The sequence below is a fragment of the Candoia aspera genome, chromosome 1, assembly GCF_035149785.1.
Source record: "Candoia aspera isolate rCanAsp1 chromosome 1, rCanAsp1.hap2, whole genome shotgun sequence".
NCBI classification, from domain to species: Eukaryota; Metazoa; Chordata; class Lepidosauria; order Squamata; family Boidae; genus Candoia; species Candoia aspera.
The window spans coordinates 175109593-175136890 of NC_086153.1; positions in this window are offsets into that span (position 1 = coordinate 175109593).

Below are 27298 nucleotides of genomic sequence, written 5' to 3' on the forward strand. Positions count from 1 at the left end.
CCCAGCTGTAGTGAGGCTAAAATATCTTTCTCTTATGCATTGAGGAACAGTAGAACTCCCTACAAAACTCATTTTTAAAGAGAGAAATTCAGGGCAGTGCTAGGAATCTCTGGATGAACAGGACATCTGAATTTCAGGTATGTTTTTCTTCTATGTGTCTTTTCTCTTTTAGATTCCTTCAGGGTATAATGCTAATGTTTGCCTGAAGCAAGGAAAAATTCTTTCTCTTTCTCTTCCCCCCCCCTCTTTTTGGTTTCATACATATAAATGTGTTCAGACTCACCTTAAGCTTCAGTAAGTCAGATCTGACATAAAATGCCTGTGGGCTGTACTTTGCTTGGTGCATAAATAGTGCCCTGAGTCATTGTCATAGGATATGAAAGCATATTTTGAAATATAATTTGTTTGAATGTCAGCAGAAAATTGTCTTCCTGCATCATTATTCCTTCCTTTTGTATCACTGATAAGAGATGGTGATACCTTCAGCTCCATACCGTTGACAACATAAACAAGGAAGGTTTAGCATTTCGTTAGTCCAAAACAGCTACCACCACAGCAAACATGGATCAATTGATCAAATAACACCCAACTACGTAAGACATGAATTTGTCTGACTGTAATTCTACTGTTAGGAAATGACTGCCTTCCAGAAGATTCCAGAATCCAGCGGTTCCAAGTTGTACAAAGCACCATCTTAGATGATGATTCATATATGAATGCTTATTTACCTTCAAGGTGACAACAGTATATGGAATGCCAATAATCTTCCACTATCTCATCTTGTTTCAATACTGCAGGTTACTCACTTTTCTTCTGGTACTTTTCTTCTCTGCTCCATGACACTTGGAAACTCAGAAGCCAAGTCCACAGCTGAATCTCCACTTGTTCGCTGAACTGCCTAGGTTTCTGGAACAATGAGCAAAAAGGCAATTGGAACTGATGTCAGATGAGCTCTGAGGCTCTCTGTGGAGTGTTACACAAATCCCCCTTGATATGCTAATTTTCCAGGGATGGAAAGCATCATCGTTGCTCCTTACTGGATTTTAGAAATGTTCTAGCCTTTTCCCAATTTTACGGCCATTGGGTGTTATCTGTTACAGACCCTGTGATTATACCGCTACTGCTTTTGCCAACAGGGGTTTCTTTCATCAGTGGTGCTCAGTTACACGTGAATCTTTTGGACAGATGGATGACTTCTCCTCTAATTTGGAAGAATGACTTCTCAGCAACAAATAATGGGTGCTGTAGCAAATCTATCTTGACAGCCGACAAGCATAGAGAATGGGCTAGGCTTTACCTTCTTTAATAGGAAATGGTGAAGTGAAAAAGCCAGAGGATAGAGCACGTATGTTTCTGAGGCCCCTGTCTGCATATGGTCCCCTCCAAATACAGTTTTTTAAAAATCAGCTGTATTAAGGGGAGGAGGGGACCAATCCAAGTGACTGCCTATTGGGCTTACACAGCTGACACATAGCGCTGAAGGTTGAGCTAATACTCTACCCAGTCTAAAGCTGTTGGTGACTCCATCACCTGAATTATAATCCTAATGCTTATGTACCAAGCATTGTTAATCCCATTCACTTCAGCCAACAGACATTAGTGTGTGTACACACACACAAACCTTGCCTAGTCATTGTCCAAACATGATAATGGCAAAACAAGACACCTGTGAAATTATGGCAAATTAAAATATATATTTTTACTCCCAAAAGTGATTATTTTGAACATTTGTGTTTATCCAGGAGGCTCATATTACCTCCCTTTTTCAGTCTTATAGTAGACAGAATTACCTTGGTGCCCTAGTTGCTTGACCCTCTTTTCTATACTGGGTTCACACACTGTGCCGAACCATAATATAGCTTCAGCTTTGCATGTGATATGAATTGTGATTTGTAAACTACCGTGTATTGATTAGCATTACCTAGCCAACTGTGATTTATCGTCAGCCCTCCCAGGTAAATCAGACAGGAAACAAGCAGACAAGCTACTTCTACTTTATTTTTAGGCTACATTAACAGAATCTTGCAAATCTGAAAGTACAAATCTCCCACTGTCCCTTTTTTCTGCCTGATCAGTTAGGCTGGATCCTAAGCTTCTTTCTCTGTCTGTTACTCAGTTGCGGGCTCCTCCCCCTTTTATCTGATCATTCCCTAGGCAGCATCTCTCCCCGCTGCCCCCCCCCCCGTCCAAGGTCATTCTCAAATTCCATTACCTTTATTCAGTACAAAAGAAACAAGCCACCTTTAAATAGAGTTTCTGAAAATGGGTGGAATAGTTGCCTGCCATTTTAAGGTGAGAACCCCACAGACAAAAAGCCCCCAGTACCTTAAGCCCTGTAATAGGCTTAATTTTGTAATCAGAAAAAAAAGAAACAAAACAACCTCCTTGTTCCCCAGAGCAAGAAGCCTCTTGAAAATCCTGGCTCCACCCACTTGGCATCATCACCCAGCCCACGGTTTGTAGTCCCTAACCACTCAAAAAATGTGAAATGTCCCCTCCACTATCAAAGTTTACCACCCTGGAACTCAGCTTTTACAGCTAAGTTTCTTATTCTGTTGTTTCCTTACTATGTTATCCTTCCACTGCTGTTCAAGAGAAACTCCAACATCCTACTGACTGAAGTTTTTGTATAAAATGTCACTTGCTTTCTTAACTCCACTGGCAGGCCTCTTGCCTTCACTATAGACTGACTAAAGAGATATGGCAACCACCTTCCCTGGGCCCAGCTTCTCTCCTGAGTCTGAATCTCAGGGAACCACTAAAGCTAGACCAGAACAAAGGGCTCACTAATTAATTAACCAGGAACACAGTCCTGGAGTAAGCCAACTGGCCTTGGGCACGTGTTTCATTTCATTAGTTTGAGAGGAAATGCATCATCATGAGCATAACTGGTATACTGAGAATGTCCTATATTTTAGCAGGAGAGAGCATGAGAAGGATGTTATCCCAAAGTTCTTTGTTTGTGGCCCTGTGCAACTCAATATTACTAATAAAGGCAATCATTTATCAAATATCATTTATTAGTAATATTGAGCTGAAGGAAGCATTAGTTTCCCTGAACACTCAAGTCCATGAACATACCCCTGTAATTTAGATGATCTTGACAGAAATATGCAAGAACTGTTACCTAACTAAAAGGGCCGAAACACTTTTTAAGTCCAAAGAAACAAGATAACATTCAGAAGTGACTCAGGCAGTCATTGGCCTGATTCACTGGAGGATAAGGAGGTATAGCATCAGCATACTTGCAAGATACTGTTATTATAGCCCCTCTGAATGAAAGGAGTTTTAGCTTTACTGTGGAGATGATTTCCTGGTAGGGTCGACCTAGAGGAACTAACATATCTGATATTCCATAGATGCTTCCCATTCAGGGATTAACTTGGCCCAATCCTGTTTTGCTTTTAAGACAAAGTCAGGCCAGTTCTCCACAACCATAACGTGGACATCTACTGGGCAGGTTAAGTTGGTGATGGATCATATGTTAACTGGAATGCTAACAAGTACAATTTTACACACACATGGTGTAATAATCAACAGTCAGTTTGGTACATAAATGAACAAATGAAATTCAGTTTTTGCCTAATAATACCTGATTTTCAGGTTTTTACTACAGTACTTCTACTGCTATTGAGAGCCAGTTTGTAGTGTAGTGGTTAAGGCATTGGGCTAGAAACCTGGAGACCGTGTGTTCTGGTCTAGCCTTAGGCACAAATCAAGTGGGTGACTTTGGGCCAGTTACTCTTTCTCAGCCCTAGGAAGAAACAACTGGCAAACCACTTCTGAAAATCTTGCCAAGAAAACTGCATGAACTTCTCCAGACAATCATCAGGAGACAAAATTGACTTGAAGGTGGGCACACACACCCTACTATCTCTCTCTCTCTCTCCCTCTCCCTCCCACCTTCCTGCTTGGAGAGGGCCCTCAAGGTGGTTAAGGATACACAATGAAAATGGAAGCATTTTGCACAATCTGAGATTAGCATAGGGGAAGGGACAGAGTTTCTCCTGTTTTAGCATTATTTTTCATTTTATGAGCCACCCCAAGGGTTATGGTATCAAGTGACCAGTATAACTACTTACCAGCATCTGGTTAACTGCATGTCTCTACTATCACATTCTGTTCTCAATAAACCTGAGACTGCTGGGTATGGAAATTCTGGAGAGAATAAACCAGTTCATTTATTACTGATGCTTCCCAATGCCACTTTCCATTTCCCTGCATTGTGTGATCAATGTGGTCCTTGCAAATGATTGCAGGAAAAGCATCTGCACCGTAAATCTATGCACATTATTTCTTCTGATGCATAAAATATCTTTTAATTTCAAAGAAACTTACAAAGCAGTTCCAAAAGACACAGTAAGTGCCATCTTAAAAATGAAATTAGTTGCAGGGTCAATAAAATGGCAAGGGGAACAAAAAGATTTTAAGACATTGACCCAATCCAGCAGAGTGGAATTTCAAAGCTGTACTAAACCAACCCAAATCGTTTATTAGTAACTTAGGGTAGATAAAGCAGCTTGACCCAGTCTCCAAAATGTAATAGATTAGCCTCCCTGCAACTATTTCTGGACAGCAGTTTCCCCAGACTGAAAAAACACTCCAAAGAGAATCTCATGAGGAAAATGGTGGTTAGTGAAAAGGTTAGGCTTGCCTCCCCTGCCTGCTGCTGGTTCCAAGCTGTGGCCTCCTGCCTGTTTGGCAGCAATCAGCATTTCCAGCCAGGGGTTTGCTGCTGCCAAAGATCTGTTTTGGCTCTTACGATCCTTACTTCAGGATTTGTATTAATTTGTGCAAAGTGCTGTTTCAGATCTGGTTCTTATGCTCTTGACATACAATAGCCGTTGCTTTTAAAACACTTCTGCAATTTCCACTTATTTATTTTTTGAATAAATCTGTGATTGAAAACAAAAACAAGTCTAATTTCCCCCAAAGTGAGCCAAGGAATAGAGAAGCCTTTGAATGTGCAACCCCCCACCCCATCTGAAGGCTGTTTCCCTTTACTTTGAATAATTCACAAAACTGCTTGTAACCATACTATCAGGAAAGTTTAAATGGTGCCTACGAGCTTAAAATAGTTTCTTGTTGCCATGAAATATTTAAGATCGCTTTGTGGTTGTCAGGCATGAAGGAAAAAGATACTGTACTGAGCAGGTTTGGGTGGGGATAAGGCATGAGCAATCCACCCCTCCCTGCATTCTGGTGATGCAAGGCTCATGAAAATAAGCCTAACTTGCATTGGCAGGGGAATTTTAAGGGTATGTCTCAAATATTTTCTTACAAATATATTCATCAATGGCAGGAATTATGCAGCAGCTTTCAAACAGGATCAGGTTCACTCACAGTGCAGCTGACAGATACACAGAAGGTTTGATGAAAATGTATTTGAAAATATAATTTCTTGGTTGCTTATTGTATTATTGAGCTCCAGACTGCCTGGACCTCTGGGAGAGGCAGCAGAGCAATGAATGCTCTTTCTCAAATTCCTTTCAAAGTACCTGGCCCACTAACATGTTCTATAGTCAAAGGAACGTGTTCTATTTTTCTTATTAAAAAAACAGCACACCAAAGTTCAGCTGAACTGCACCTTCAAATCACAAGGGTGATGGGCTTAGAATTGACCTTTATCGTGACTGTCTATCTGGAATTTCCAATACAAATAACAAGTGCAAAGCAGCCTCCCTTGCCCCAAGCCAAGGCAGAAACCCACCTGCTGCTCCTCCAACCAGCGTGGGCTGAGAAGGACCGCTATCCGAGGACAGGTGGGAGGTGTTTGTTTTCTTTTAATCCAAGGAGGGAAACAGCTGAAACGGTCTCAAGTCCTCTGAGTCGGGAGCATTGCTTGCAGAGGTGCAGACTGTTATTGATTTAGCCAGTGCAATAAATCAACTTAGGCTTTAATTGTGCAGATTAAAATTTACCCCTTGATTAATTAGTGTAGCTGCTGACAATCAGAACCAGTCTTTTAGAGCACAGAGACAGGTTTGGAATTCTTAAGCATCCTCTGTTTATGCGCTGTACTACTAAAAAGTTTCAGGACAGATATCTGTCACAAAATCTATTCCTAATGTATGCCAGTGAGCATTAACAATGCGCCACTTGGGTTATTGGTATGCTGTGGATGCCTCCATTTTGTTTCAAGATAACAGTATGGCACTTTTATGGCTGCTTTCCCTTACCATAGCAGGACAGAGCAATCTGGAGCACCGCAGAACATGAATCTGGAAATTGCTGCAGGAGGAGCAACAACTCTTGAGTAGAGCTTCTTGTGGATGAAAAAAACATTCTTGATACAATTTATTTCCTGTGGCTTACCCAAAATATATTCTCAGGAGCATTTAATGTCATACGGTATCAATGTGCCACTTGCTGCCATATGAAATGATAATATTATTGATAAAATTATTTCAAGAATGTATTTCAGGAAGTAGGGAAACATGGTTTCCATGCCTAGAGAACATACTTTTGCCACTATATCACATCAGACTCCTAGTCTATCTACTACTGTCTGTGTTTTACCACCAACCAATATAGCTAATGGGAACAGAAGATGTAGATACAAGTCAAGTCACTGTTCCATTTAGCCAGTCATGTCTACATAAATTGGGGGGGTTAAGACAGGATGCTTAAAGTGATCTATGAAGAGGTATCAGAGGTAAGACTAGGTCCTTCTTGTATATAGTCCACAACTGACTTAAGGAAAATAACAACAAAATGGACCTCATTTTATTCAAGTAGACAATGGAGGCACAGAGATTAGAAACATGCTCAGGAAAGAAGATGAATTGGGGGGAAATGGTCTGTACTCCTGATCTGAAACCAGTGGGAGAGCTTGTGCTGTATCTTTGAAAGCTTCAAAACCCAAGAAGCAGGACTCTCAGTCTTCAGAATAGGCGACCTCTTCTATCAACCTAATTCACTGGTTGAATTCATAACTATCCTAAACCAGTGTGGCTAGATCGCTTTTGCTTACAGTGTTGTATGAACCAAACTTACAAGCTGTGATTAATGGCTTAATAATTAGTGCAAGTTCATCCCACTGTGATTTACTTACGGAACCCCAACAAAATAAACTATGGTTTAGCCCAAAGTATGAGTAAGTTCATTTAGTTCATTTCTCAGATTTTAGCCCCTGCTTCTATATGCAAGGGGCCATCAACTCATAAATATTCAGAACAGGATGTTAAATTTAGCGCTTTCACAATCACAGTGCTACCAACATACAGCCATACAGTATTGATAGTGGAAGATAACGGCTGACTGACAGTTGGTTTCTGGGCTCAGGATTTAATTTTAACTTTTAAAGCTTCGTGTGGCTTAGGACCTGACTATCTGAAGGATAATGAACTAACTCACTACAAACTTGCTTGGGTTAAAAGATCTGCAAGAGTTATTTATCAGGCATGAAGAAAACCACTTCCAAATGGTGACATTTTCATACTTTACAATTAAGATTGGTCTTCTACTCTTAATGCTCTGAAACCATCTATCTCTTGAATTTAACCTGTCAAAAATGGTTAGTCATAGTGGGTTTAAAATGCTGCATTAAAAGTTTAAAGTTTTTATACTCCTTTTCTTTAAAATTTTTGCGGCACTCCAACTTGGTTACAACTATTTCATGGAATCATATCCATATATGTTAGAGATTAAATTCAGTAGAGATACAATAAGAGCAGACCTCCTACCCTCAATTTCCAGCTCTGTGTTCGATGTGCATTTGCCACCTGATCCCTGTGTGTTCTGGGGAATCTGGGCAGCTTCCAGGACATGATCTGGGTCACTTCTCACTAATAACCATTTAAGTGTGCATACAGAATACTGGTAGGGCTCATAAGATACAGTGGTTTTAAGACACATTTATATGTACACAAATAACACAGAATGTCCCGCGTGAAGAAAATGAATACATTGAGGAAAAAGCTAAATTAAAATTCTGCTCCCTGGACCAATCATATGCAGTTTGGGAAGGAGTTCTGTCTTCTGAATTCCCCCCTTCAGTTAGAAGTAGTGCAGCATAGATACAAACATAGCATCTTTGTCTTCTAAACCTGGCTTATTAGAACTAGGTGGGTCCAAGGCTGGGTGAACCAAGAAGCTACATGAGAAAGTACCTAAAATCTATTACAGCCCTATATTTAAGTAAATCTGAAGGTGATGGGAGTTAGTTTCTCACACCATCTGATAGGCCATCAGTTTTTGACCAAAGATTTAAGGCAAAGGTCTAAAGGCAGTTCACTAATAGCAGTAAGGTTGCAGTGCTATACTGTACTCATGTATCAAAGAATAATTACCATCAAACAGGGCTGGACTTCTTTTCTGGGTAGACAGATTAAACTCTAAAAATGTGTCTATTACCTTCATGGAAAGATTTTTGTGCTGAAACAATTAGAATTTGGTGTCTGGGATGTCAGAGGAAGATAGAATCTTGAGTGCATAGAAGGGGAATTGCCAGATGCTTTATTGAAAGAAAAACGTTTGCCACTAACTCACTCTGTGCAGTGTTGGTGGCAGCTTTGGGAAAGACTGATCGCCTAGCCAGCAGGCCCAAGACAAATGATGTCGTTTAGAAGATACCATGCATGTTTATGTAGTGAACTCAGAAAAAAGAATTCTGAGTAGGAGCTGGGTGATTAGAAAATGTAGTAGGATGTAGGTATTATTTACTTGGCAGGTTAGCTAACCTTCTTAAATAAATAGACAATCAATCCAACATGTTCTTGCCAAAATCTAGCTATCACCATTGGTATGAATGTGGATTAACATTTATCAATAAAAGGCATGGGGAAATAAGTATCAGGAAGGTAAGAATTTCTCTGCTGGGTATAAATATAAGGATCATGTGTTCTTTGTTCTACATCTCAATTCACTGTTGCAAAACGAAAAAGAGTTTCATTTCCTCAGCCAATGTGGCATGCATGTACTGTAGAACTGATCTGCCAAATGGTTGAAGGGTTCGAATAAAAACAATGTTGAAACAATAATTAATTAGCTGACTCTCTTTAGAATATTTGCTTTGGGAGAGCTATAGTAAATTAAGAGCACATTTTTGAATGTCAAGAGCAGGAAGGACGACAGGGGAAAACTAAGCATAAGAACGAAGAGGGGGGGGATAACCTTTGAAAAAGAGTGGCTGTGTTTATGCTTGCAAAGTTTACTGGACTTTCCTCAGCCAATGGCTTTTTGTTTCAGCCCAGTTTTTCCTGATAAACAACTTCAAGCTGTTGCTGGTGTCTATTCCATTCCATTCCATCCCATTCCATCCAGAGCAATTTACTGCGTGCAAAATAAATTGATGAGACTGTGATGCCATTCAAGGCCTTTGCAGGCTGTTACCAAATTGCTTATGCTAGCTCCCAAATGTGGCTAGTGCATCTTTGATGTCACGGAGAGTTTCTTTGAGTCCTAGAGAATAAGTACTGGGGAATTAATTAAAGGGAATGGAGTCTTATGGCATAAGAAAGGGATCCTAAACAGATAGACTTCTGACCATCTATTGCAGAAGTGACAAGCACTGAAGTTGAACTAACAACAAATGGTGGATGACTGGTTGTAGCCTCCTTCATGATCCAGTCGGGCCCTCTTTCTTAGGGAGGGAACACAGCATCAGACCCCACGTTCTCTGTCCAGCAGCAGAAGGCTTCACCCCCACCCCCAATCTGTTCTGAAGAATTGGAGAGAAGAACAAGAATCCAGTCTATGTCAGTGTGGTCATCCTTACATATTATTCCTTTCTTTTAAAAAATAAATAAATCAAGATATTGCAATCTGGCAACCCATACTGGTTATTGTTTGCAAATGTCCCTTACTAATAGGGCTTTCTGTGCAATGCTCCTAAACTTGCAGTGTTTCTCAACCTTAGTAATGTTAAGATGTGTGGACTTCAACTCTCAGAATTCCCCAGCTAGCAATGCTGGCTGGGGAATTCTGGGAGTTGAAGTCCACTCATCTTAAAGTTGCTAAGGTTGAGAAACCCTGTCCTAAAGTATACTAGTTTAAATGCAACTACTTCTACAATGCACTTTTTAATATTTAACTTCCCCTCTGTAAGATCTTAGCAAACTTTGAATGAAGTATTATGAATACTGGTGAACTCTGTTCCATGTTATGACAGTTTGCCTTAGTGGTTTGTCTCTTTTTGCTCCTATGGAAACCTATGTTTTATTTCTTTTACATCTCTAAAGTCCTTTCAAGTGATGTTGGATCTACCTCAATCCTCTCCCTGCTCGTGTGAGAGTCTGTAAGAAAGCTGGGAGAGAGCTGAATGCTTACCTTAGAAAAGGCAACTCAGTTGAGGTGCTAGGAGAGGAGAAAAAATACACTCTAAAGAGACTCCACCTAAATTAACTCACTACAACTGAGACTGGAAAGACCTTACTGAAATCTGTGTTGTTCTTGTTTCCTTAATCCTGCCAGCTATGTGGGGTCTGACAGCTCTCTTCTCCACTTAATATCTGAGACAACACGTAAGGAGCATTTACATGTCTGGTCAATTCACTGGGTGATTGTTTTTATAACAATTCATTGGGCCTCTATGCCAGCAATGCATGCTGAAGATAATTCCTCCTCTGACCTAATTATTTAAATTGCCATGTGTGTTGGTGATTTCCATTGTTTAAACTGCTAGAGTGAAGATTGGTGGTATTTATTTTTTTAAAGTATTTTAAATATATGCATGGCAGATTTTTTTAATGGCTTACCTTATAATAAGGTAATGTTATAACGATTTGCCCATATAATAACTAGGTGCTGACTTATTTAGATCTTTTCCCCTTTTCTTCTTAGATTTTTACATGTTATGTATTTATTTACTATAACTTCTGTGCCAGTTCAATGGCACCAATTTTAAAGGGCTTACAAGTTAGATAAACTGCAATAACAAAACAAAATCATACAACACAATATTGTTGTTGTTTGCAAGTTGGACAGCTATATAAATCAATAATGATAATGATAATGATAATGATAAGGTATCAGCTAACTACCCACTGTCAGTCTCAGAAACACTCCACACATCAATATTGTTCTTCCTTTGCAATATCCATGTCTTCACCAGCTCCCTGAACATGAAGGAAGGAGCAAATCGCACCCCAGAGGGCAAGCTGTCCCAGTGGAGGAAGCCTAACCCTAAGCCTAACCCTATAGAGAATTCTCGTTTCTGAACCCTCTCTTGCCAGAATTCTCATTAGGTGGGGCCTCTTAACATACACTGTATTAGTGCATATGAGGTAAACAAATTCTGTTTGGAGTAGACAATCTCAAAGAGGCCTGGTTCCAAGCGCCATATATGGCTTTATAGGTGATAATCAGCACCTTGCATTGTACCAGAGACAAACTAGTAGCCAATATACTGTAGCTCCCATAGCATAGTTATAATAACTACTATTATTATTATTATTATTATTATTATTATTATTATTATTATTTAAATTTGTATGACTCCCGACTCTCAACGTCTCTGGGCAGCTCACAACAATCAGACAAAGAAATTACAATAAAACATAAAAAAGAAAGAAAAAGAAAGATGGCAAGTGCAACGAAGTGAAGGATCTCATTCTCCCTTACCAAATATAATTATTTGGAGCCTCTCCCCTCCCTGACTTTATGCTCAAGAGAACTAAGAGGGGTCAAGTCTGAGATGCTTTCTCAAACTACATTTCTGCTTTGGACTCAGATTTCTCCTATCTGACCATTGTCTTTGTTGCAGCCCTTCTTCCTGTTCCTCAAGGTTATTCTCACAGCCCATTCTATCAGCAGGCTTCCTGGGTCCCAATAGAGGGGATTGTTTGATTGAAGACACCCAAAATGTACCAACTTTGCCTGATCTTACGAGATAGGCTAAAACCATGGGAGACAGGCAATCCCTCAACCATCACATGGGCATATGAGGCATGCCCATCACTGCCTGCACCACTGCATTCTGGACCAGCCGTAGCTTACAAGTGGGCGTCAAGGGCAGCTCTATGTATAATGCATTGTAGTAATCCGACCATGAGGTGACTAGGGCATGACTGACTATCTGAAGGATCTCCCAGTCAAGGAACAGGCACAGCTAGCACACCAGATGAAGCTGTGCAAAGGCCTTCTGGGCTACAGCTGTCAGCTGCTCTTTGAGCAGGCACTATGAGTCCAATATGATTCCCAGATTGTGCACCAGTCTTGAATGGCAGAATGAAACCCCATCCAAGACTAAAAATGGGAAATCCCCAGTTCTGGGGCCCCCAAACCTCCACAGCTACTTAGGACTGAGCCTGAGTCTGTTCCTCCACATCTACACTTGTACAGTCTCCAAACACTGGAACAGGACATTAATGACATCAGTCAGCCAGACCAGGTTTGAGATGGACAACTAGGTATCATCATATTGATGACAGCAGAACCAAACCAATGGATATCCTCCCCTAACATCTGCATATTCATGTACTGTAGATGTTCAACAGGAGGGGAGAAAGCATTGAACCCTGAGGCAGCCCACAAATTGAAGGCCTGAGCAGGCAACCTCTCTCCCCTGTCAAACAGACTGGAAGCAGCTGTTGAGAAAGGAGAACCACTGTAACATGGTGCCCCAACTCCCAAATCCTGCAGCCAGTCCAGAAGGATACTGTGATCAAAGCCACTGAGAGATCAAGGAGCAGAAGGATGTGTACACCACCCCCATCCTTGCTCTGCCAAAGGTTGTTTGCACTGCCAAACATGTATAACCAATGGCGTCGCCATACTGAATCCCAGCTTGAAACCTGACTGAAATGGATCCAGATAATCAGCTTCCTCCAGGGTCCTCTGCAACTGCTGTCTGACTACCTTCTCAATAACATTTCCTAAAAAGTTGTAGACAGGATGATGATTGTCCACAATCATGGGGTCCAAAGACAGCTTCTTTGGGGGGGGGGGCACACCACCACCTCCTTCAAGGCCAAAGGAACCACCTCCTCTATCAAAGAAGCTGACACAACTGCATGGGCCCAATTATATGTCACTTCCAGGGCAGGCTTGACAACCCAGGAGGGACCTGAATCTAATAAGCAGATGGCTAAATTCACATGTCTCATAACCCTATCTATCTCATCAGGAGGGACAGACTCAAATTCATCCCAGTTGTTCTAAGATACCATGTTTATTACTTACCAGAAGTCAGTAGTAAATATCCTGCTTGGGTGTATGCATTTTGCATGCAAACACGCTGAGTTTGTGTTACAAAAAGAACCATGGTAGAAGAACTCAGGGGATGTGGTTCTAATAGATTCACTAGGCTGGCTTGTTTGAATGGATTTCATTGTATTACACAGATGATTTTTTCCTCTAACTATGTGATTATTCCAGGCTTTATCCTCTTGCTGTGATATGACCACTTTTGGCACCGTGCTTCACGGCATGGGATTAGTCTGCCGGCATTGTACAAAGTGACTTAGACATATTGTCCTTCTTATTAGCAAGTGGTATTGTAGATCATTTTACAGAGGCAACAGCTGCAGCCATTATTCCTACAGTTATGTCATAATTTGGTACGTTAGATGCTGCTGGCAGCACAAATGATTTGACTTGCTTATCGATACGTTGAATTCTCCTAACCCTGAGGCTATTCATTCTCTTCAGCTAACCCACTCTCTTTGCCATAGCAATAAAAAAAAGGTAAAAGGCTGGCCTGCAGGAGTAATGAAGAGAAATTTGATCATTCAAAAAGTAAATAAGGTTATATACAATGCTAGTCCTCCATTCACATGATTGCTAATAATTATTTAGTCTACAATCCTAACGCATTCTTATCTGTACTTCTGCAAAATGTACATGTGCACATGGAGATTCTGGGCAGATGACTGAGATGTGTGATGTGTCATTCTGAAACTTTAGTTGGTTTGGGGCTTCAAGATTGGTGCCCAGAGTTGGGGGACTTGATCTTATGAATTTGGTGCATTACCAATTAAATAGGGTTTGGTCCAATTCACTGGTGGTGATATGGTTAGTTTATTGTATCTTTTATTCTGTCTTCTGAGCAACCCAAAGTTGTAAGATGGGCAGCCATATAAGTCTTTTAAAACAAACAAACAGCTGAGTGTTTCTGGTCTCCTCCCAATTGACCAGTGCTGTTAGCAAAACCATTTCAAGAAGCTTTAAAAAATGAAGGCTTCCCTTACAAAACAGAAATATTGCCCACCGAGATGCATAGAATAGAACATAAACCTGGAAAAAAAATGAGGTAATAATAAGGGATGCAAAAAAGGATTTTTGAGCATATCGCTCATGATATTAAGATGAGATTTTTTAAAAATACTTATTTTGAAATATAGAAGAAGCAAGAAATGAGGTAGGGATGCTCTTGCATTGTTGGCTGAAGTCCTGAAGGAAAATAAGGGAGTGCACTAAGCTTGAATGAACCCTTTGCGTTTGTCAATTCATGTACAGTGCATAAGATATAGAGCAGAAGCTCGTGCAAGAACCTGTATTTCAAAAAGGAAGGCAAAAAACTTAAGGCAGATAATCTTTTCCCCCGCTGGGGCTCTTGTAAACAGTGATATACGAAACCTGCTCACCTTTTATTGTGCAGTTAGTAGGACCAAAAAATAAAGAGCTCTGTCTCGGAACAAAGCAACAGAACGTTCTGTTGGAATTTGTTCTGACCAAATAAAATTTGAGCTCTATCACGTGTTCTGTCCTAGCAAAAAATGGGAACTTGAAACAAGCCCTTAGCTCCCTTAATTTTTGTCCTAGGTTCATGACTACCATGATTTGGAGTCTATGGCCCATACTACCTGCTACTCAATGTACAAGTTTTTAATTTTTTTTAAACCAATAGCAAATAAGAGAAGCAGTGGTTATATATGCTTTCTGCAGCCTTCCTCAGCCAACAGCCAAAGAAAAGATACCGTACCAGCAAACACACCGCAACAATGTGACAGAGCCTACCTGAACAATGTCAGAACAGCAAAAATTCACAGGCTGTTGGATTAGCTTCCTAATACATATTCACAATGTATCCTTTTTACATTTGGCTGCCTGCCTACAAAGCTCAATAAACAAACAAAGCAACCTAGTTTTTGCATTTGTCAGTCTGAAAGATCAACATCATAGCAACCCTACCAGTAATGCACATATGCAGTGCACACTTTTGCATTGGGCAACTTATCACACACACACACACACACACACACAAATAACAGTATAGCAAAAACATAAAAGGACAATAACATTATTCTTTCCCCATAGGGCAGGCAATATTTGACTCACTAATGAATCTCATTTTCTGAATCTTTCTGTGATTTCCAACTTGAGTCTGAAGTTGGAGCAATAGTCCACATTATTCTCAATCTCATGTGCTGAACTGACTCACACTCACCCCATTTCCCTTCCCTTTTCATTTAGCTCTGGCTTATGTTAGTAGGGATGGAAACTGCCTGTGGCCTTATTGGTTAATTTATTCTTTGAGTCTCCATGATTTAGATAAATGTTTGCTTTTGAAAGCCCATCAAGTGATAACAGAGCATTCAGAATAAGTGGAATGAAATTACTCTTTCTTTCCTGAGCTCAGGATAAAACCCTGGAAGACAGGGTCATTCCAACCTTGGAACACTTCAAACTCTGTACAAATTATGACGTGTGATTGCAAAAATGTGTAAGACTGGTCTCTCAAGAACACAAATGGAAATGAACATAAAGAAAAAGGATCTGGATGTTGCCTGAAATAAATTGTATGAGCAATTATGTTAATACAAAGTATGAAAAATGATGTTTGGTGGAATGATGATGTGAAAGAGGCTGTGGATGAGAAAAATGCATATAAATGGATGTGAGAAATAGACTATATAATATATGTAGAAATATTTATTTGCAAAGAAGTTAGTTAAAAAGAGAAAGGAATGGTTAAAATTTTAAAAAGGCAAGAAAATGTAGGACAATTTTGATGAAAATAAAAGATGTTCTAGAAGTGAGTGAAAAAGAGTGAATAAACTAAAAAAGAAAAGTGATGAAATGATTTCAAATGAATGGGAATGCTAAGGATATTCTGAAGACTGGAACTGAAATAAGTGCTATAAAACTTAGTGCTCAAGAAAAATAATCATGAACAGGAAGTCATAAATCCTGTGCAAAAAAATTGAAAAATGGTAAGGCTCCTCTTTTAGATGGTATAACTGAAGGAATCTTAAAATATGGATGTGGCTTATATATGGAGTAAGACTTGTATGTGTGAAAACTGCATCTGTGCTTAAAGTCAGGAAGAATGCTATTATTTTTCTCCTATTCAAGGGGATGGGTTGCCAGAGTAAATTCAAAAATGACAGGGGGGATTTGTTTGCTAAGTGTGCCTGGGAAAGTGCTTGGCAGAATTCTGATTGAAAGGACACAAAAGTGACAGTAAACAAAAGTTGGGGAATGCAGTGCAGATTTATGCCAGGCAGTGCCTGTGTGCAGACCAGATTTTTTTCTCTTCAGCGGGTCACGAAAAAAGTATGAATATAAGGAAGAAAGTTTGTTGTATGTCTGTTGATTTAGAAAAAGTATATGATAAAGTGAATAGAATTGAATTATGGAATCTTTTGCAGGAATGTGGAGTTACATTAGCTACATGCAATAAAAGCAGTATATAGTGGAAGTAAAGTAAGTGTGAGAATAAATTGAATGCTTAGTGAATGGTTCTGCAGTGAATAAGGACTAAGACAAGGATGTATGATGTCCCTTTGGTTGTTTAATGTATTTAAGGTTAAATGTGTAATGAATGCTTATGGTGGCATCAGAGTTAGGTGGGTTGAGGATATGAATGCATGCATACTCTTGTCTGCTGAACCTGGTTTGCAGGGAAAGTTAGGCAGACCATAGTATGAATCTGAAAATGAATATACCAAAGACCAAGACAGTGTGGTTGACAGGGAAAACCGAGTGAACAGTTAAATGGTATACTTAGGAAGTGTGTGTGGTAAGAGATTTGGCCAATAATGAATGGTGCTGAATGTCTGAGGATCAATTACAACAGTGAGTGACCAATATGAAAGAAAAAAGTGAACGATTGAATTGCAAAATAAATATATGAAGGAAGAGTGAATGGATCAAGAGGAAGAAGAAGACTGAGAAAGTCATGGCTGGGACAAGTTGAAGAATTCCTCAAAAAGAGGGAGGTGAGAAGATGAAAGAATAAAAGGCAATGTGTAAAACAGAGTACAGATATGTTGAAAGCAAGGATGTTCTGCAAGGATAAAAAATAGGGGGTGGTATAGTCAATGGTGTTGGTATAAACAAATGTTACTTATATTTCTTCTCTTATTTCATGCCTTTAATTTCTTTGCTTTATTATTTCTTCCCTCTCTTCAATGCTCCACAAAACGTTGCTTAGGGGTAGATATACTGTATATGTAATGCGCATTGCTATTTCATGCATGTCAGCCTTGCATGGTAGTCCAGACAAGGAGTACACCCAGTAGTATTAGTTCTAACTTTATGGTAAGGTTACATTAACAGCATCTTGCAAGTCTGAAAGTACATCTCTCCCCCTTCGCCTTTACAGCCCAAGAAACTAGGGAGGGCCCCTTCTGAGATATCTGCCACACCCTCATTCCTTCTGTGGGCTAAGCTTCTGCTTATCTGACCATTGTCCAGGCTGTGGCCCTTCCTTCTGTCTCCCAAGGTCATTCTCACATGCTATTACATTGTGCTTCAAAATAAGATACTTCATGAACACTGCAACCCATCACACTTCCATGTTTGATAACATATATTTCTGATCTGGGCATTTCCACCTGAGGCTTCTGCGCCTGCTTGGCAGGAGCTCCAGACCCAGAGCAGCCCCTGAAGAGCTAAGCTGATTTATTTTCAACTCAGATACAGTATAGTTGGAACCACAGGGAAGTGTTTTGTTTTTTTCCAGAGATGTCATGGTTATATTTTTCCATTGGTGGCAACTCTTGTCTCATTCCTCCTCCCAGTTCCTGAAGGGAGATCCTGTAAAGAATTGCTAGCCTGGTATCTTGGCAACTAGGAGGTAACAAACAGAGTGAAATTGACAAGTGTTTTGTCAGTTTCCTACCCCCTTTTCATCAGTGCCAGAACTGGAAAGTGCCAAGTAGTAGGCTTTGGGTTCCCTCCCCGCTTTCTCTTTTTTATGGAAGGGTGGGGGAACTGAGAGGGGGTTGTTTCTGTAGGAACTGGGGTGAAAGAAATAGCTGCCTTGTGGAAATGCCTCTGTTTTAAAAAAAGCATCTCTCACCTCTTTATTTATATCTATCTAAAATAGCTTTATATAGTAACAGTGAACTCATCTGAGTGTTGATTCTAATGTTATCGAACAGCATCTCTGAGGTACAAGAGGAATGAATAAATTAAAAAAAAACAATCCTTAGCAGTGTATTCCCTCCCAGAGAAGACAGGTTTCTGGCCAACTGCTGAAGAGGAGAAAAAAAGAAGACAAGTGAGAAGGGGAACAGAATTTTATGGCTGGATCCAAATGAGAGAATTCTAATCATTTATGAAGCAGGAGCAAGGATTAGGTAGGATGCTTTATGAAGCAGAGATTATATCGGCTGCATGTATTCCACCCTATAAGCTATGACTTTTCCTCCTAAGTGAAGAAAGAAAATACTAATCCCAAAAATCATAGCAAAGGCATCCTTGGCTGAGACAGCGAACAAGATGCTCCGATTGTATGTGATAGACTTTCCACCTTTTTAGTAGAGATAGCCTCAGGAATAGCCATCAGTGGGTGTGTTGTTGTTTTTTTTGATTGGTTGGTTGGTTTTTCCTGGAGCAGTTGGAGATTTTGGCTTGAGACTGAATGGGACAAAGCAAAGACGGATGAGCAGAAGCTGGCATTTTACAGCAGCCTTTGTTTGCTTGCTGTCATGAAAGAGCAGAAGAAGGGACGAGGGGGATCCAGACGGCTAACCTGCAGCAGCTGACTTTTTTATTGTTGTTTAATTAAATGTCCTCCCCCAGCCAGCGAGCTGCATCAGCAGGCCTCGCTCCCTCCGTCCCTGCCCCCAAGCTTGCTCTGCTGCCTCCTCTTGAAACCTCATTAAGATACAGGACCACAATTACACTTGGAATCCAGGGTCACCTCTCCCAGTTCCACTCGGTTGCTTGATCTGCTCTGTATGGGCGAAGACCAGCCTTGAGTAATGCAATATATATCGCATTCTCATCAGATTATCTGGACAAAGGGCAAATCACTGAGAAATTCAATATGGATCTTTTGCTCAGCACGCAGTAGGCAAAGGAGAGTGTTTTCGTTCATCCTGGGCAAAGAACAGATGCAGCTCTTCCAGAGCATTGAGGCATGGGGCCTGTTACTGTAGTTATGAAAGCAGCTTTAGACTGCAGCGGTAATTAAGATTTAACAACAAAACCACAGACTATGACAGAGGTGAATGGAAGTGGTATTAGTGACCACATTCTTTCCTCAGAGAAATCCCAGTGGGCTCTGCTGAAAAATTAATTAGTCACCCAAAGTGCTTTTTCCTGTGGCAAAAGCAGCGAGGTGACCAACTGACCTATTAGACAGGTGAAATTGTACTGCCGTGCAAGGTAATGTGATACCAACAGGTAAAGGATGGATAGCCTCGGATCTACAATATCCATCTGGATATATCTGCACCCACCCCTGCTGGTTGAGAATCCTGGGTGTTGTAGTCCTGATGCTTCCCGAGAGAGTAAAATTGGAGAGGGCAATGCAAGAATGAGACCCACAATATTCATTCTAGGCTGGCCTTTTCTACTCCTCTGTGTCTATTCCCATAAATACGCCTTCAATGTACCCCACATCTCGTGGGCGGTGCATTCTAGCCTTAGCACAATTTGTGAGCAGGCCCTGAAATGATCTTTCTCCCCACATTCCCGAGGTCATCTCAGGGTATCAGTGTTATCCCCCTTCATTATCCCAAGGACCTAGTGAGCAAGACCGATGTGCAGTCAGGGATGGCTAGGGAATGTTATGGCTGAAGTTTGCAGTCTCTGTTGCACTGTCAGAGGCATAAATGAAATGCTTCTAATACTGTCAGAAGCCTAAGTAAAAAGGGAATGGTTGACAGTGAATGCGAGTGACATTTGTTTCATTCTTATGGTATTTTGACAATTCATCATATGGTGGGTCTTGATTACACTTGTTTCCTCCTTGATTGCTAAATATTCATCTTAAAATGTACTTGGGCATTGAAAGGGATATTTGAGCTTGTCATACAAAAAAGATTCATTGGTTCTTTTTCTCTCAGCAAGCTTTCTTTTCTTTAAATGCAGGTTTATGTGACCACTTGTGGTGTTTGATTCATAGCATTTCACTTACCATATTTTGATTGTCTTTAAAGGAACAAACCCTTTAACTCCTTAGATTAAAAAACAGAGGAGATGGGATCCAGTTGTTATGGCAACTCAGGTTCTAAAAATATTGTAAAGAAAAGACCACCTTTAAGATTGCAAGAAGTTGTTATGGTAACTTGCATTTTTAAAGTAACTGGGTTAAACCACAGTTTTTATTCACAGCTTTGCATAAACAAATTCTGATTAAAATATCAGGTTTAATTTAATCAGTTAATTAATGTCACTAAATGTCATTTATCTTATAACTCATTCATATTCAGTGCAAAATTACCCAACTTGCTGAGCCCAGCGGTGTTGTCATCAGCCTGGTATTTTGGAAAAGGAGGATAGATTTATTCTCACTCCCCTTGCCCTCATGCTGATCTTCCAATGTTTCTTTATCTTTCATGTGTCTTAATGCCTGGCTTTAATATAGAAGAGCTTCATAAATGATGCTTCTCTAATGTAATGCTAGTGATGTTTGAATTCAGTCTTGTAGTTCCACACACAGAAGGGCAACTTCCATTGGCAAAAGTGAATCAGATCTACCACACCCACCCTGCTCTTTGAGCTGGATGCTCACAAAGGTCTGGAAGTATGGTTAGCAAATGTGTCCTTCACACAGGCCTAGCTGTAAATCACTTAACCCCTTAGTCAGGACTTGGCTTACTCAATAAAAGGCCTATAGGCACAACTCAGCAAGATTAGTCTCCACTGCAGACAAGAACAAAGCCAAGAAGACGTGTCTGCTGTATACATAGAAATTATGGCCTACATATGGGTCCGGGCTTCAAACTTTAAGTTCTAGGCTTTTTCCTCCTATTTTTCTGAGTCAATTGATACTTAGCAGTTCCCTTGCTGGTCCTGGAAGACACCTGTTCAGTGTTGAAGTTCTAACGTGCCAGTTGTCTCTAACCCGCGTGTTCTTACCTTGCCAGCTTCATGATTTATACCAGCAACATCCCTCAGCCTGTTCTGGAGGGTCCCCCAAACTTTCAAAGCAGAGGTTCATGAGCACATGATAGGGCAGAAGGAGTCTTCCCCTTTGGTCCTCCAAAGTGCCATGTTTATGCCCATTCTGCACAATTATGGAGCCAACTCTGTGTGATTTTTAACAATAGTTTCAGCAGCAGCAACATTTTAAGCCCTGGAATTCTTATATCTTATCTGTTTCCTATACAGGCAATAATCAAGAAAAATCAGTGAAAGTTTTCTTCATGAAAGAAGAACACGTGAGTTGATGATATTTCATGCAATAAAGTTACCCTCTAGTATTCTATAATCTTAGAAACAGAGTTTACAGCCCCTTATCTATAAACTTGTTATCAACAAACAAGAGCAAATGAATCAACCGAAACACATAATTATCAAATATTACATTAGTCTTTCCATTTATTCTTCTGAGGGGGTGAGATGCTCATAGTTAATGGGATCCAAACAGTTGTGGAGAACGTACATAGCCCATTCTCTACTTCTTGAGATCCTTAGGAAAATTCTTATTTTGAAGCTGGCATTTTGTGGGGGAAAGAAATCTGCCATTGGTGTACAGGGTTTGTACATGTGTGTGTGTTTTGCTAATACAAATAGTAGGCTGGTGGCTCTTGAAGCCATCATTTTAATTTCAGAGTGTTGTATGCTCAGTTTTTATGTGTTTTTACACTTGACTGGATTGAATTCAGGAATCTTTATGTAAAATATGTAAGGTGAATTATTTATGCTTTAAAAAAAGCATTAAATATAAATATTTACAACTTGATTTTAAATTGACTTTAGTATGAGCATCTGTATAACCATATGCAAACTTTGGGTGTATAACTGGAGAACATTGATCAACATAAACCAAACCAACACACAATATAATTTGGAATGAAGGTCCATATTTCAGATGAACTGTTTGCTGAACATGTAATGTATATGTGTATTCCTGCTAGATGACCTCATGAGAATTTGATCATTTATGTCATTTGCAACCAGCTCCTAAGTTATGAAACTGGCCTGGAAGAGAAGAAGTACAATGTGGACTGGACATAAGGAGGGAGATTCTGGAAAGCCCCAAGGTTCTACAAATGGAACCTATGTCTTCTCTGACCATTGGGCAGATGAACTTCCATGGAGACACTTCCTGGAAAGAACAGATGATTATTATCTTGCTGTTGACTTCAGCTGTGTAATAAGGGGGAATGTGAATGCTGAGAATAATCATGGAGTATTACACCAGACAGATGTTTAGTAGTACTGATCACCCTTGATTTCACCAACTAAGTAGCCCTACTGCAGAGCTGCCAGAACTATAGTGGGAAGCAACAGCTGGAGAAAAGCAGGAAAGCCAGAAAGTACTCAGCTGTAACTTCACTAATCTTTCTGGACGTGCCATTTATCATCTTCTCCAAGAAGGACAAGGAAGGGCGACAAGACCCACAAGAAAAGGAAAACAATTAAGCACTTTGGAAAATGCTTTATCCCATCTCTGTGTTGCCAGGTTGACACAGTGATGCCAGAATATTGAACAAGAAGTTCAGTGCAAGACTGACTGGTTTTCTCAGCCATCCCAATCAGTTTTCCATAGTATAAACAAACTGGGAAGGTAGTATACAATTAAATATTTTCTTAAAGTGTAGCCTATAGGCCTGGAAGCCAGAGGAGTGAATGTGCAGACTTATCTCTACTTCTGAATATGAAATACGTTGGAATGTTCTGTGTGCCTCGATGGATGTCAGTTTGCAGTCTGTTCACATTTGCTGTTGGGCCAATTTGATATCCTGTGTCTTACTTTAACATATGACTGAGGTTCCTATTGATTTCCTTTTTGACTTCAGAGATTTATTCCTTTTCCTTCACTGCTAAATATATGTTTATTCTTCTAATGGATTTGGGAATAATGGTTATAGAATTAATTATGTTAAGTGGCCCAAACAGTGAAAAGTCCAGATAGGGTGACCAGATACAAAACGGGATCAGGCCCTGGATTTTTACCTTTATTGTGTGAAGAAGGAGGAGCTTCAGCAGATGTCACCAGTTGGTAAATGGCACCTGCTGAAATCCTCTTTCACATTCCTATGATTCAAGGTGCAGGAACTCTGTTCTATTCTCCACCAGGCCACCTAAGTCCAGAGCTAATGCTTCTCAATTTCAGTTCCTATTGATGAATGCAAGATTTATGAAACTTTCCAAGTTAGCTTACGCTTGCTTACCCCCAAGTAAATCTCAATTTGCTCAATAGAATTTACTCTCTTGGAAGTAAATACATTTTTGATTGCAGTGTTTGAAAATGTCCTTTCATTACAAATCAATAAGCAGAGGATAGACTTTCCTACAGCAAAGAGGAAACTCTATGTTGAATTTTCAGAGGATGCCAATACATGCTCAGCCATCTCGCAGCTATCTACCCCAACAAATGCTCTGAATGTTTTTTTTCCCTGGCCCCTTAGCTTGAGTGTGTCATCTTTCTTAATTCTGATATGGTGTGTTTTCCAAAAGCTGGAGAGCAGCTTCCAGGTATCAGAAGAACAATATTAATAATTTGCCTTCATCGATGAAATATTTGCTCAATCCTGGAGCATTTGAGAACCATCAGTATGTTTTTTTAGTGTGCGTGTGTAGTGATCTCTCAGCTACCAGGTAATATTCATTTTCTTCCGATTCAGAGTAATCAAGATCATGTCCACATTCCAAACCCAATGAATCATCCTACAGTGACAAGAGTCCTGCTAATTATTCCTCTACCTGAACTTGTTACCTACTGACAAATAATTATTTTCTTGGAGGAGTTTTGTCAGGGCCTACCACAGGGTATGTCGTGTCTCCAGGTAATCCCTCCAGCCAGAACAATATTAGCAGGTCATATGGAGCTAACCTGTGGCATGGACACCATCAATTCATGTAACACTTGGGCAAGAGGGCCCACTGGCCAGATCACACACTGCCTGCCCTGAACTGCTGCTTCCACTTAACACAGAAAAGGCAAAATGGATTAGTAGCTTAGCGCAGGGGTTCTGAAACTGGGCTGTGACTCCTGAGTGATTTGGGGTGAGGTGAGGTGGGGTAAACCTCTCCTCTCCTCTCCACTTTTCTTACTGCAGGCAAAACAGGCCTGCTGTGAAAATTCACCCTCACTTTGCCTGGGCATAGCCTCAGCAGGCTTACTGTAATGGTCTGTGGGAATGACCCTGGGAGACAGGAGGGAGAGCTGCAGAGGGGAAAACTGGCGTTTAAAAGATGCCTCAGCCTACCGTATAGGGGATGGTGTGGGAAATGTTTCAGAAGGGACCCTCCCTAGTTTTCTGGAGTAAAAGGAAAGGAAGGGAGAAATACTTTTGAGTCTTGCGAGATTCTGTTAATGTAATCTTATAATAAAGATAGAGCTAATACCCTGGCGAGGTCTGGAGTACCTCGCTGGGCTAACACTTACCCAGACAAAGCAGCAAACACAGCTCAGAGAGAGCTTTGGCAGTGCCCTTGCTCTGTCTAAGAAGTTACCCAAATTTATTTAACATTTTAGGAGCTGAGGTATTCCAAAGGTTGAGAGCCCCTGACTTAGTGCTTACTGTTAGGGTGCTGTCCAGTCTGTTTAAAAACTCCACAGCTACAAACAAAATACATAGCAAAAATGGATACCTGCCCCACAAGCAGAGCCACCCTCAGGACCTAGCATCCTTGGGCTCTAGAAGCCTTAAAAGGATCACCACTAACACCAAGCAGTGTGTTCCTCTTTGTGTACCTAAGAGGATTTATGATGTATTTGCCAGAAAGCTTGGCCCTCAGTGGTGTAGTATGAAAGCTTCTTTGTTTGGGACTACAGGTGGTCCTCATTTAGCAACTACAATTGGGACCAGCAACTCGGTCGTTAAGCAAAGCAGTCGCTAAGTGAAACTGCGACGTGCTTACAATCTTACTTCAGCTTTCCTTCGCGTTACAGACCTGTGAAGATCATAAATGAAAGGATTGGTTGCAAAGTTACTTTTTCATCACCATGGTAAGTATGAACAGTTGCTGTATGAGGCAGTCACTAAATGAGGACTACCTGTAACACTATAGTGTAAAGCATGAATAAGCAATTTATGCTCTCCAGATGTTTTGGACTATAACTCATATAATCTTTGACCACTGACTAGAACTGATGGGAGTTAAAGTCAGAAACATCTGAAAGTTATGGTTTTTGACACCATGTAGTGGCTGTAGTGTTCACACCACCACTGACATCTACAGACATCTGTTCTGCTTTAAAAAAAATCACCAATTTAACCACGGACTAGTTGCTTTCCCTTAACTTGATCAATCTCACAGGGCTTCTATGAACATTAAATTGAACATGCACACAAGAGCATGAAAAGGAATAACTAATACATAAACAACACTTTCACAGTCTGAAGACAGCACACGATTTTATTATTAGTGTAATTGGTACTTGTTCTGGAAATTGATTGGTGTAGAAGTGTCATCTATGGTTGACTGTGGATTCAGGGTGGCTACCAGATTGTGCAATTATTTGTTGTTTACAAATGTCTGATTCTGGAAAAGCATCTGCAATGCTAAAGAGGCATAAAGACAGTGCTCACTGGTATAGCTGGGATTTCCAATCCATGATGCTCAAGCGACTGATTATTTTCTATTTACAAGGTGTACTGAGCTGTTGCGAACAAAAGTTAATTAAACTGTTTAGAGTTCCTACAATGGCCAGCCAGGAGTGAAAAAAGCAGGCTGCCCTTTAAAAAGGAGTGTCCTTGATATAGCACATCAATTTGTCATAAAGCATAAAATAAGACAATTTGGGGGAAATCAGAATTAAGGTACAGCATTTTATTCCAGCCTTAGTTAAGTGACAGCACAAAATGACCTAACCTGAAAGTGAAGGAATATGGTTTATTGAGAAAAACTGAAATTAGAGAGATAAACAGCTCTTTTTTGAATGGAATTTTTAATGCCAAACATCTTCACATCTTTTCCTAATATAAAGTAGATAAAGGATAGGGCGGTTGCTATAAATATAATGTCACTTCATTGAAGTATGTTACTTGCCATTTTCCACTCTCTCTCTAAGACATGTGCAGAGAAGAGAGCTAGCATGTGGCTACAGTGACACTGTGTATGTGGCTGACATGAATTGTTGCATGCATCTTATCAGGATTTATCACTGGGGAACTGCTGTGGTCGAGCTCCTCCCTGACGTGGAGCAATTACTGTGCTGCTCTTGCAGCCCACCCAGACCACTTTGGGCTCCTTGGTGTTCTTCTCCTCTTATCTGAAGCCAGAGAAATGGCAGTTGATCATGTGGGTCATAAAGCAGACAAAGCAAATACTCCGGGACTGGCACATGTGAACACGGGTAGAGAGACCAGTCTTGTAAAGATTTGAGTCTGCTCTCAGGGAGGGTCTCCTAAAAAAGGAAAGTGCCTCTTCAATAGGTAGAAGCCCAACACACGTTTCTTCTGCTGAGTGCCAATTCCAACAGTTAATGGTTTTAATCTTCCTCCTTTTGCACCTGACATAAATGAGAGAAATAATGATGTGACTCCTGCCTTTCTCCTGCCCTTCAGGAAGCAAATCCGCACGCCAATAAAACAAGAAGCAGGAAAGGCGCAACATGATGCTGACTTCTTGCTTTTGGTGCAAAAATGGCCAAAGTTGCAGTGGCTTACCCTTTATTGCAGGAAAGGCGGGATCTGGCAGCACAGAGATGGATGTGTGCTATCTATCAAGAAGCAGGCAAGCAGAGCGGGAACACAGTTTGACTTCCAGTACCCAGCTGGAAACCACTGCGTTCATCAGCCTTGCAATTTCAGTGTTCGCCAGGTGTAAGAAATGAATATCATTACTTTGTCTCCATCTCTGCAAGTGCAAAATGACAAAAGGGAGACACCATTACGGCCTGACAGGCAGATCCTTGGCCTGTGGGAGACACATAAAAGTAACCACAGGACAGAGCATGCTGACCCAGGAGAACGCACCTATTATTGACCATTCTGCCCTGCTGCACCATTAAAGCTACTTAAGCGAGTTATTCCACTCTATCTGCTGAGCCAGAGGGAAATCA